Source organism: Microcaecilia unicolor, chromosome 5 (assembly GCF_901765095.1).
Source record: "Microcaecilia unicolor chromosome 5, aMicUni1.1, whole genome shotgun sequence".
Taxonomy (NCBI): domain Eukaryota; kingdom Metazoa; phylum Chordata; class Amphibia; order Gymnophiona; family Siphonopidae; genus Microcaecilia; species Microcaecilia unicolor.
This window is the reverse complement of record NC_044035.1, coordinates 212,583,070-212,596,220: the sequence shown is the minus strand read 5'-3', so window position 1 is coordinate 212,596,220 and position 13,151 is coordinate 212,583,070.

Here is a 13,151-nt window from a genome sequence, read left to right as displayed (position 1 = left end):
CTTCGCATGCAGACTCTCCGCTCTGTTATAGCGGCAGTGAAGGCAGGGGAGTTCTTGGCTTCCTTGGACATCAAGGAAGCGTACCTGCATATTCTCATCTGGCCTCCTCATCAACGCTCTCTGCGTTTTGCAGTCCTGGGCCGATACTTCCAGTTCCCTTTCGGGTTGGCTACTGCTCCGCGGACCTTCTCCAAAGTAATGGTGGTCATCGCGGCCTTCCTGCGAAAGGAAGGAGTACAAGTCCATCCTTATCTGGACGACTGGTTGATCCAAGCCCCCTCTTATGCAGAGTGCGGCAAAGCTGTGGACCAGGTGATTGCTCTTTTGAGCTCCCTGGGGTGGATCATCAACTGGGAGAAGAGCCAGCTGCGCCCGACTCAGTCCCTGGAGTATCTGGGAGTTCGATTCGACACCCAAGTGGGCAGAGTGTTCCTGCCAGACAATCGGATTGTCAAACTTCAGGCTCAGGTGGACCAGTTCCTAGTAGCCTCTCCTCTTCGGGCTTGGGACTATGTGCAGCTGTTGGGCTCTATGATGGCCACGATGGAAGTAGTGCCCTGGGCCAGGGCTCATATGAGACCACTACAACACTCTCTGCTGCAGCGCTGGACTCCGGTGTCGGAGGATTATTGCTGTGCGCCTTCCCTTGGACCCAGCAGCGCGCAAGGCGCTGAGCTGGTGGCTGCAGACAGACAAGTTGTCTGCAGGAATGCCTCTGGTGACCCCGGAGTGGATTGTCGTCACGACGGACGCCTCTTTGTCGGGCTGGGGAGCCCACTGCTTGGGAAGGACAGCGCAGGGGCTCTGGTCTCCTGCAGAGGCAAAGTGGTCTATCAACCTCCTGGAACTCAGAGCCATTCGGTTGGCGCTTTTGGAGTTCATCCCGGTACTGGCGTTGAAACCAGTACGGGTCCTGTCGGACAATGCCACGGCTGTGGCCTATGTCAACCGCCAGGGAGGTACCAAGAGTGCCCCTCTAGCCAAGGAGGCCATGAATCTATGCCAGTGGGCGGAAGCAAACCTGGAATAGCTGTCAGCGGCCCTCATTGCCGGAGTCATGAATGTCAAGGCGGACTTTCTCAGTCGCCATACCTTGGATCCCGGAGAGTGGCAGCTATCTGTTCAGGCGTTCTTGGACATCACGAAGCGCTGGGGCCAGCCGAGCCTAGATCTGATGGCATCATCGGCCAATTGCCAAGTGCCGCGCTTTTTCAGCAGAGGACGGGACCCTCGATCCCTGGGAGTAGATGCTCTTCTCCAACAGTGGCCGACACAGGAGCTTCTCTATGTGTTCCCGCCCTGGCCCATGTTGGGCAGGGTGCTAGACCGGGTGGCAAAGCATCCGGGCCGGATAATCCTGGTGGGTCCGGACTGGCCCAAACGTCCCTGGTATGCGGACTTGATCAGGCTCTCAGTGGACGATCCTCTGCGGCTGCCAGTGGAGCTGGGCCTGTTGCATCAGGGTCCCGTGGTGATGGAGGATTCCTCCCCCTTTGGTCTTACGGCCTGGCTATTGAGCGGCAGCGTCTGAGAAAGAAGGGCTTCTCAGACAAGGTCATCGCCACTATGCTGAGAGTGAGGAAGCGCTCTACTTCTACTGCTTACGCCAGGGTTTGGCGTACCTTTGCAGCGTGGTGTGAAGCAGGCTCACTTTCTCCCTTCACTGCTCCAATTTCTTCAGTGTTGGCGTTCCTGTAAGAAGGTCTGGAGAAAGGCCTGTCACTCAGTTCCCTTAAAGTCCAGGTAGCGGCTCTGGCTTGCTTCAGGGGCCGCCTGAAGGGTGCTTCCCTGGCTTCGCAGCCAGATGTGGTGCGCTTTCTCAAGGGAGTTAATCACCTGCGCCCTCCTCTGCACTCAGTGGTGCCTGCGTGGAATCTCAACCTGGTGCTAAGAGCCTTGCAGAAGCCGCCTTTTGAACCCTTGTCGAGGGCATCTCTGAAAGACCTGACGTTGAAAGCAGTCTTTTTGGTGGCTATCACTTCAGCCAGAAGAGTTTCCGAGCTCCAGGCACTCTCTTCTGCAGTTCACTGAGGCAGGAGTGACTATTCGCACAGTGCCTTCCTTCCTGCCCAAGATTGTTTCTCGCTTCCATGTGAATCAGCAGCTCTGTCTCCCTTCCTTTCGTAGGGAGGACTACCCAGAGGAATACTCTGCTCTCAAGTATCTGGATGTGAGACGAGTCATCATCAGATATTTGGAAGTGACCAATGATTTCCGGAAATCGGATCATCTGTTTGTCCTGTTTGCAGGTCCTCGTAAGGGTCTGCAGGCTGCTAAGCCTACAGTGGCAAGATGGGTCAAGGAAGCCATTGCAGCGGCTTATGTGGCCGCGGGGAAGGTGCCGCCTATCCAGCTGAAGGCTCACTCCACTAGAGCTCAGGCGGCCTCGATGGCAGAGGCCGGGTCCGTCTCCTTGGAAGAGATTTGCAAGGCGGCAACTTGGGCATCGGCCCATACCTTCTCCAGGCATTACCGCTTGACTGTGGCTGCTCGGGCGGAGGCCCGGTTTGGAGCTTCAGTGTTGCGGTCAGGGATTTCTATGTCCCGCCCTGGGTGAGTACTGCTTCGGTACATCCCACCAGTCTATGGATTGATCAGCATGATGATATGGAAGGTAAAATTATGTATCATACCTGATAATTTTCTTTCCATTAATCATAGCTGATCAATCCATAGCCCCTCCCAGATATCTGTATTGTTTATATTCTGGTTGCATTTCAGGTTCAAGTTTAGTCTTCAGTTCCTGTTCAGGAGGACTTCGTGTTCAAGTTTTTCAATGGATTCTTCAAGAGTTGAGACGAATTTGTGTTACAGTGAGCTGCTGCATTCCTCTCCCCTCCGTTTTACGGGGCTGGATTGAGACTTAAATTCTGCCGGCGCTCCCTCCCGCTTCGTGCGGCAGTTGGGCAGCTTTGTACCCCTCCCGCTTCGGCGGTGTTAGGGTCAGTCAGCTCCTCCCGCGGTTGTGGTTGCAGGATAAGCCAGATCCCCCCGCATCGGCGGGTGTGGTGTCCCTCCCCCGCTCCGCGGGGATGAGCTGGACGGATTCCCCTCCCCCACTTGTGTGGGGATGAACTGGGTTAATTCCCCTCCCCCGTTTCGGCGGTGGTGAGCTGGGCAGAGTGTCCCTTTGTGGGTGTAATTCTCTAAGTGCTGAGTCCTGCGGATGGAGCTTGGATATCGACATACTGAGGAGTTTCCGGCAGCACATGACCACATATAGGGAGGCAAAAGGATTGCTCTCTATCTCCACCTGCTGGTAGATGGACACAACCCACCAGTCTATGGATTGATCAGCTATGATTAATGGAAAGAAAATTATCAGGTATGATACATAATTTTATCATTCCCTATATAGAATCAGGGGGTAAATGTTTAGGGGAGGTCCTCTCAGGGGCGGACCAACCATGCGGGTAACCAGGCAGTGCCCAATGTCTCAGAGGTGCTGTCCCCAGTCCTGCCTTGAAGGGCCTGCTCCAGCTACTTTGCCTGGTGCCGCCACACTTTCAAAATGGATGCTGAGACTTCCCTGCACAGTCTCGCAAGACTACCACAGGAAGTTCTAGCAACCATTTTGAAAAACGGCAACACCGTCACTGAGCAGAGCAGCAGCGGCCAGGAAAGAGTATGGTTCTTTCCTGCCCCCAAAGAGGCCACTAGACCACCAGAGCCCTTCAAAGTAGGACTGGGGAGGGCGCACTAGTATGGGGGGTGGGGGGCTGCGGAGCGGCAGTATGTATATGGGGGGGCCTAATGACCCTTACTGCTCAGGGGCCCAGAGCACTGTCAGTCCACCCCTGGGTCCTCTCCAGGGGCATAGCTAGGTAGGGCCACGGGGGCATGGGCCCCCGCAGATTTAACCCTGGCCCCCCTGCTTTCATCCCCCGCTGCCACCGCCGCCCCCCCTCCCGCCGCCGCCAACCCTCCCCCGCCGCCGTTATCAGGTACCTTTGCTGGCGGAGCCGAAGTCCTCTTCAGCGCTGGTCTCCGGCGCGTTGCTGATCTGGATTCTGTTTCTGTGAGTCCTGACGTCTTGCACGTAGGCTAAAATGTGCCCCCTCACCTCGGGCTCTGGACCCCCCTCCCGCCAGTCTGGCTACGCCCCTGGTCCTCTCAACTGCTGCCAAGGCAGATTTTTGCTCTGGTAAGACAGCTGCTGGTAGAAAATCAATGTATTCTTCCCATCCCCTTATATTGTTGTCCAGGCCACCACACACAACAGGGTTTCTTACCTGTCTCAGTCTATGTTCTCCTCTACAATGAGAAAGGAGGGAACCTCATTTGTGGAAATTTTGAAACACATTTATTTGATGATGGGGGCCTAATGTGCTTGTTTGCCTAGGGCTTACCAAACAGGTGAGCCTGCCCTGACCACAAAGTATCCCACTGGTTTGTGCAGATTTGCAGTTTACCCTGTTTTGTGGGTAGCACATGGCAATTTCTATTATTGTCATGCGAACCACAAAATGGAGATGATGATGAAGTGCAACTTTTTTCCGTCACTCCTCATCTATTCCAGACACAGACACCGGGCGTTTTACAGCCACTAGCCACGCCCCCATCAAAACATCATCGCCCCAATTGCTGCCACGCCCCGTTTTCAAGCCAGGAAGATCCGGAGTAGGGCAGAGCACAGGGCACACAGGACACGGCAGGATAAACCAGGATTTTCGTGAAAGGTGGAGCAGGCAAATTTCATTAAATTAGCAATAGCATTTCGTCTGACCTTTAGTGCATCTGGTTTGAGCCAGTCATACATCGGGATGTGTGCATCGTTGAAATCATCCTTCAAAGGACATTACAGTTAGCCCATAAAATTTTGTAATGGCTTTTTTGCCTGAAAATAAAACAAAGTGCCCTACATCAGTAGCCTGATTCTGCCTTCGCAGCCAGTGCAATAAGGACTAGTTGAAGAGCTGATGGTGGAAGTGCTGTGACATCCAACACAGGTCATAATAGCACCTGATAATGTGATCCCCACCCCCGGAGCATAAGCACTCAAAGACAGTTCATTTGTTACATATGTTAAAGGAAATTTCCAGCGTGGAAATTAAATTTAATAAAATACTGGGCGCTAGTTGATTCTTGCATGAGCTGCTGACACCCTGAAAACACTAAGGTGTTGTCTACTGCGTCTGATTTTCGTCTGCTTTTTTATTTTTTTTACATACATCATTACACAGAACTTTTGTGACAGAAAGAATCTCTTCAACAATAATTTTTAAGAACAGAATTTTAGCAGCTCATGAAGACGTGCCATACGCTTCCCACCCTCCCAAAAAGGGGGTAGTCAGGGCTTTTCCCTTCAACAGTCTAATTACGGCACCGGGAATTACGCGTTTATTGCGCGTAATTATTGCATGTAAACTCACTTTCAATCTCCTATGCGTAGGCAGGCCTCTCAGCGGAAGAGAACACAAACAGTAGCGCCATATCTTGAGCCATGTGACTTTTTAGTATGCTTTTTCTCCAGCCCAGACAGTGCAAGTGTAACCCAGTGGGTTATATTTATTTTTTTTTATTTTTACCTGGGCTTCCAGAGATTGTTGGTGGTCAGTGCTGTGACTCCAGAAGCAGTTCTGGACTTCCTGCATGGAGCTGCGCTGTCTGCGGCTTTCCCCAATGCTCTGAGGGCCAGATGCACTAAACCTAATGAGCTCACAACTTGCGTTTTAAACTAGTTCCAGCCAGTTTAAAATGCAAGTAGTTTACCGGGGGCATGCACTAAGGGCATTTTCCCTGCCACGGTAGCAGGCAACGAAAACGGAAAAGCTATTATAATGAGCTGCACTACCGTTGCAGCCCATTATAATGAGATGCACTACCGTTTTTCCGATTCCCTTACCGTAGGAACCCTAACGGGAGGTCTGCACCTCTCATTAGGGCTCCTGTGAGGGAATGGGAAAGGAAAAGGGCCCCCCAAAAAAGGTAAAAAAGAAAAAAAAAAAGCAGGGAGCGCATGTGAGGGGCGTCCTTTATGGACGTACTCTCCCTGCGCTTGTAAGATACGTCTTTTTTTTCGCCGTTTTTTGCTCTGCCGGCGCTTGTGGTTTTTTCCCCCTTCTATTTTGCCTTCGCCGCGCCACTTACCCCTCCACAGCAAAAGTTTTCTATTTTCCTGGTTGCCGGAGAATCAGGACGTCCCTTTCGTTTATGCACCTCTTCCTGTTCTCTTAAGCCAATCAGAGCGCATTTCGCTGACAACAGACAGCTAAACCCGCTTTGATTGGCTGAAGAGACCAGGAAGAGGTGCATAATCGAAAGGGACGTCCCGATTCTCCAACTGGCAACCGAGGAAAATAGCGAATGCAAGTGAGCTACAACGAGTAGCTCATTTGCATTCCCTATCGTTGATGCATTCCCGTTCCCTACCGATTCGCTATGGAATTGTAGGAGTGGCGTACGGATCCGGCCTGCATCGGTGCCGGATCAGGACTGACGGGACTACCTCAAGACCTGTGCATATTTAATCAAGGACTTTGGCTTCTTTATACCACATTCCAGACCAGAACTTTTACAGAACTTTTATATTCTCTTGTACTGTGCCTTAACTACAAACTGTCAGCTCCTGCTTGCAAGATACCAAAGTTGCTGGAATAACTGTTTGAGACAGGATGCAGGTGCAGTAGATAACCGCTTGTAACATTTAGTAGCAAAGGCTTGCACACAAAACCAGCCTGCACGTAGACGCTACATGAATATAAGATAGTCTGGGAGTGTCGCCACCCCCACCCTGCATCTCTGAGCCTTAAGCTCCATTGAGCCTTATCAACTCTGTGAAAGAAGCATTGTGTGATTATGTGTGTGTGTGCTAAAACAGGGCGATAAGTTTTGTTTTCTTTGCTAGTATCATTTCAGTGTTATGACGTGTGTATGTACTGTAAGAACTACAAAACTACAAATGTTTACTGCGCATGCCAACTGTGATGTATAAGGGGCCTAATGCGCAGGCCCACAGGGGAGGTATAAATGTGAGTGTCAGCTGATTTCTGACACACAGTATCCTGAGACTGAACTCCGTGCTGTACATTGCTAGCAATAAAAGCTGTCTTGCCTTTGGAACCTGTTGCCTCTTGTCTCCTGATTTACTAGCTGATAATCCTGTTACATTTTCTGGCAAGCCAGCCAGGAGATAAGGGAAACGGATTGTATTCTTTCCCCTCCCTCACTGCGAGGTCAGGCCGGGTGATCGGCCCCCCCCCCCCCCCCCGAACGGGTGGTGAGTGGCCACAGCTGAGTTCAGTGTCCACCCCTGGCAGAGGGCTGACCGACACCGGCTGGCTGGCAGTGGGGCTGAGAGGTTCCGGCAAGACACTTTTCCTGACCTCCGGAGGAGAGCGCACCGGCAGGCCACGTCCGAAGACAGCAGACAGGCGAGTATACTCTGGGTAGTAGACCGACCCGGTAAAGGGTCGAAGAGGGGCTTGATCTCCCCCTTAGCCAGTGCTGAGTACGGACTAGGTCCCGAAACCCACTAGGCTCCGGGAAGAAACCGAACGGGAGGGTTTCTTGTGGCGTGTGAAAGTTGAGTGAGTGGGCCTGCAGTTCCGGATCAGGCGACCGCACTCCGGTCAGGCCGACTGTTGACCCTTTTGTGTCCGGTGGAACGAGACCCCTTACTCCTCCACCATCCCTTTCCCCCTCTGTCTGTCTCCTATCCTTTGGCACTCAGGTTAGGATGGGCGGGGGTGGGTCTACTCCGTTAGATTTAATGACTGAACACTTTAGTGAAGTGTTCGACCAGGAACAATGCAGTAAAGCTGGGATGATACAGCAATGTCAATTTATGTGGCCCGGCCTAGGGAGATTTGTCGACTGGCCACCGGAAGGCTCATTCGAATATGAGAAAGTAGCTGCAGTTAAGAATGTTGTCATAGTCGAGGGAAATCCTGGCTGTCCCGAGGATATTCCGTATGTGGAAGGGTGGGCTAATGTAGTCCGGGACCCGCCGCCATGGGCCCAGCATAAGGTGGAAAAGGCCGCACGTATGGTGCTAGCCCAGAAGAAGGGTCACAAAACCAAGTTGAAGGCCCAACCCAAGCCCAAGACCTTTAAACCCCCGGCGACGCTTGCCATCGCGAAGGCCACAGAACACACTCCCAACGCTGAAAACACTCCCAGTAGTACCCTCCCAAGACCCCCGAAGGACATCCGAAATAAGACCCAGAGCCTTCAGAGCCCTGAAAAGGAGAAAGCCCCTATACTAAGCATGGCAGAGGCCTATGATGAGGACCCAGCACCACCCCCTTACAGTCCGATATACCCCAACCTTGCAGACTTGACCGAGGGCCCGAGTACTGCCGAGGCCTCTGGCCCAGGGTCGGACGCTGAAGAACCCTACGGAACCGAACAACCCACTGCCCATGGAGCTCACAGGAAAAGTCAGAGAGTCACTAAACCAATAACTCGATTTCCCCAGTCGAGTCCGATAAGTGCTCTTCCTCCAAGTCGACGAGCAGATGCTGCTGACCTGTTTCCGATCCGTCAGTCAACGACCTACACTCCAACCCCAGAAGGCCCGCCCATACAGTCAACAGTCTATACCCACGTCCCTTTCTTTAGCTCTGACCTTTATAATTGGAAGGCACATGGACCTTCATATGAACAAAAACCTGAGCAGCTCATAGAACTCGTGGAGGGCATAATATACAGTTACAACCCAACCTGGGGTGACCTCAGACAGCTGAGTGCCCATGTCCTGACCACTGAGGAACGGCGCCTGTTACAACAGAACATGGAAGAAGCAGTCAGAAGAGCCCACCCAGACGATGCGCAGATAGAAGACCGCCTAAGGAGGGAGGTGCCCACCATATGTCCCGACTGGGATTACCGGACTGAGGACGGCCAGAACCGCAACCGCCAATATCAGCAGGCCTACCTAGCGGCTTTGAAAAAGGGGAAACAGAAAATCACCAACATGGGAAAAATCCACAACGTTGTCCAACAGAAACATAAGAGCCCAGGGGATTTCCTAGAACGCCTCCTGGAAGCATATAGGAGACACAGCCCCATAAATCCCGAGGACCCGAAAAATGTCCCCACAGTGGTTATGAGTTTCGTCAGCCAATCGGTGCCGGATATTAGGAAAAAACTCCAGAAGACCGAAGGATTTGAGGGGATGAGCATAAGCCAATTGAAGGCCATAGCTGATCGCGTGTTCGGATACCGCGACCAGGAAGAGAAATCCGAGGCCCGGAGAGAGGCAAGTAGACGGATGCGTGAAAATGCGGATGTGCTGGCTGCTGTGCTGGAAGATCGCCTGGGACCAAGCCAACTGGGCAGGAGAGGAGGCCGAAGAGGTAGAGGTGCGAGGCCCCCTCTAGGACGGAACCAGTGCGCCAATTGTCTACAAGAAGGACATTGGAAGGCGGACTGCACGGAGAGTCCACGGGACCAGAGCCGGGAGGGGGCGGACGAGGACCGTCCGAGGGGCCACAGGCCAGGACCACGAGGCCGGGGCCGGGGACGCATCGAACAACAGGAGTGGCAGATGGCCCTTGATGCAGCCCAAGGCTACCCAGCATGAAGTGACCGGGAGGGCAGAGTCCCCACTGACCCTCTGGTGGAAATCCGTGTGGGGACACAACTAATGAAGGCCTTATTAGATACAGGGGCCCAACTATCTGTCATCACCATTGCCATGGCCCCTCCCACAAAGGAAACCATACCGATTGTGGGAGCTTCAGGAAAGTCCCTCACCGCCCCGCTCCTGAAGGAACGTCATGTCCAAATTGGAGGGACGATGGTGTCTCACCAGTTCATACATATCCCTGAGTGTCCAGTCCCCCTGATTGGCCGGGACCTACTATGCAAGCTCCAAGCCACCTTAAAATTCAAGGCCATGGGAGAAGTAGAAGCCAAGTTTGAAGACCAACCAGTAACACTCATCTGCCCTGTCCGGGAGGAGTGGAGACTACACGCCCCCCTGATTGCAAGCACCGCCGACTGCCACTATTCCCAGGATACCGCTTTTGTACAGCAGAGGAGAACCCTCATGGCTGGAGTGCCCGGCGTGTGGGCAGAATCGAACCCTGGAGGACTGGCAGTCAACGCCGTCCCCATCTGGATCGAACTAAAACCAAACGCCCAGATCGTCAATCAAGGACAGTACCACATTCCCTATGCTGCCCGCCACAGTATGCAAACACACCTACAAAAACTCCTTCAACAAGGGGTCCTGAGACCAGCCAGATCTGCCTGGAACACCCCACTGTTGCCCGTTAAGAAACCAGGGACATCAGAGTACAGACCCGTCCAAGACCTGAGGAAGGTCAACAACCAGGTGGCCGACATAGTTGCCCTCGTGCCTAACCCTTATTCAATTCTAGCCCAAGTGCCAGCCCAAACCAAGTGGTACAGTGTCATTGATCTGAAGGACGCCTTCTTCTCCATCCCTCTTGCCGCTGATAGTCAACAGTTGTTTGCCTTCACATGGGAAGACCTGCAAACTGGGATCAAGCAGCAATTCACTTGGACCCAACTCCCCCAGGGGTTCAAGAACTCACCCACTCTCTTCGGAGAGCAACTTGCCCAAGACCTAAAGTCATACCAGTACAAGTACGGGCCTGTTGTCCAGTATGTAGACGACCTGTTAGTGGCCTGGGAAACGTACATGGACTGTGCAGAAGCTACCCTTTATCTCTTGAAAACCCTGGAAGCCCAAGGATACTGCGCCAGCCAAAAGAAGGCATAGATATGCGAGATCGAAGTCGAGTACCTGGGATTTCGCCTCCGAGAAGGAACCCGAAGGCTAGGCACACCCCGTACCCAAGCTATTTGCAACCAACCCACTCCAACAAATAAGAAGTAACTGCGAGCGCAGTTGGGGGCAGCCGGATACTGCCGGATCTGGATCATTAATTTCGCTGTTTTGACCCAAGACTTATACACCAAGTTGAAGGGACCTGAACTTGAGGCCCAAACCCTCCAGTGGGAGAAACACGAGTTGAAGGCTCTTGAGGACCTCAAGAAGGCCCTCGTGGCCCCGCCAGCGCTCGGATTGCCAGATGTGACTAAACCGTTTCACTTGTTTGTGGATGAGAAGAAGGGTCTGGCACTTGGGGTCCTCACCCAAACAGTTGGCACCTGGCAACGACCAGTAGCATACCTTTCCAAGGGCATGGACAACGTGGCAAGAGGTTGGCCGGGGTGTCTCCGAAGCATTGCGGCTGCATGTCTGCTAATACACGAAGCCAACAAACTCACCTTTGGCCAAACACTCTTTGTGACAACGCCCCACTCTATCCGGGGCCTGCTCGAGAGCCATGGGCCCCGATGGATGACCAACTCCCGACTAGTCAAGTACCAAGTCCTCCTATGTGAAAACCCGGAGGTGCAAATCCGGGACACTACCAGCCCTATCGAATACGCCACACTCCTAAACTGCCTAGACCCTGAAGACGGAATATATCCAGCAGATAGGATCTGGACCAAATTCGAATTAATATCAGAAGACTCCATCTCTAAAACACTCAAAAAATTCGCCAAATCCCAATGCAAACTAGACATCTGTCCAAACAACCTCATGAAATCAGCTCCTCAACAATTTATAACAGACCTAACAAACCATGTGAACTTCATGCTACAAAATGGACTTTTCCCAAAGGAAAAAGGAAAAATTTTACTCACCCCAATACCCAAAGACACAAAGAAAAACGCAAGCGAAATAACTAACTATAGACCAGTAGCATCTATACCACTAATAACCAAAATAACCGAAGGGATGGTAACCAAACAACTCACAAACTATCTCAACAAGTTCTCAATACTACATGATGCCCAATCAGGATTCCAGTCAAACCACAGTACAGAAACAGAACTAATTACCCTGATGACCAAATTCAAACAAATGACTGCAACCGGCACCAATATACTCCTCTTACAATTTGACATGTCAAGTGCCTTTGATATGGTCGATCACGAAATCCTACTACACATACTCGAATATTTTGGCATAGGAGGCAACATCCTAAACTGGTTCAAAGGATTCCTAACCTCACGCTCATATCAGGTTACATCAAATTCAACCACGTTTGCTACATGGACACCTGAATGCGGAGTACCGCAGGGATCTCCCCTATCGCCAACTATTTTCAACCTAATGATGATTCCCTTGGCAAAACTTCTATCAAACCACAACCTCAACCCTTAATAGACCTGCCACCCAGAAATGCCAAAGATCATCCTGAACTTTCCTCAATCTCCACTTCCCTAAGTGCAAAGGCATAAAATACAAAGCACTGCATGCCTCAACCTTCTCTTACACAAGCACGAAATTCTGGAATACACTTCCACGCAACCTGAAAATGATTTATGAATTAACCCACTTCCGCAAACTATTGAAAACTCACCTCTTCGAGAAAAACTATGGCAAGAATCAAAACATATGAAGCCCTTACGCACTAACAGAGATAGGGCAATACACTCTCTTCTAATCTCTCTTCCCCTTAATCTCACCACACTTAAAACCCTACCCACAGATGGAACTGTTATACCCTAATGTTCTCTCGCCATTGTTCTATCGCTGATCACTTCCCCATTGTTACATTCTACTGTTCCATTCCCAAACTATGTTTGACTTTGACTTGTTTTCCCAAAACATGTTTGACTTCGACTGTCTTCCCATAACTCTTCTCAATATAACCCATAGCCATAATGTAACCAATGTAATTCCATGACTCACAATGTATTGTAAGCCACACTGAACCCGCAAATAGGTGGGAAAATGTGGGATACAAATGCAATAAATAAATAATAATAAATAAATAAAAACCTGAACCCTGCTACCCTTCTCCCTGCTCCTGAACCACCACTCCATGACTGTAAGGAGGTAATGGGCACTGTACATTCTAGCAGACCCGATCTTAAAGACCAACCCTGGCAAGGCGGAGTTACCTTGTTCACAGACGGAAGCAGCCAAGTGATCGAAGGGACTCGGAGAGCTGGCTACGCCGTTGTATCCGAAGATCATGTAATCGAGGCAATGGCCCTGCCCTCCGGGACATCAGCTCAGAAGGCTGAACTGATTGCCCTCACCAGGGCCGTCGTGTGGGCAGAAGGAAAAATTGTGAACATTTACACCGACTCTAAATACGCCTTCCTCACCCTCCAGGTACACGGGGCCTTGTACAAAGAGAGAGGATTTTTGACAG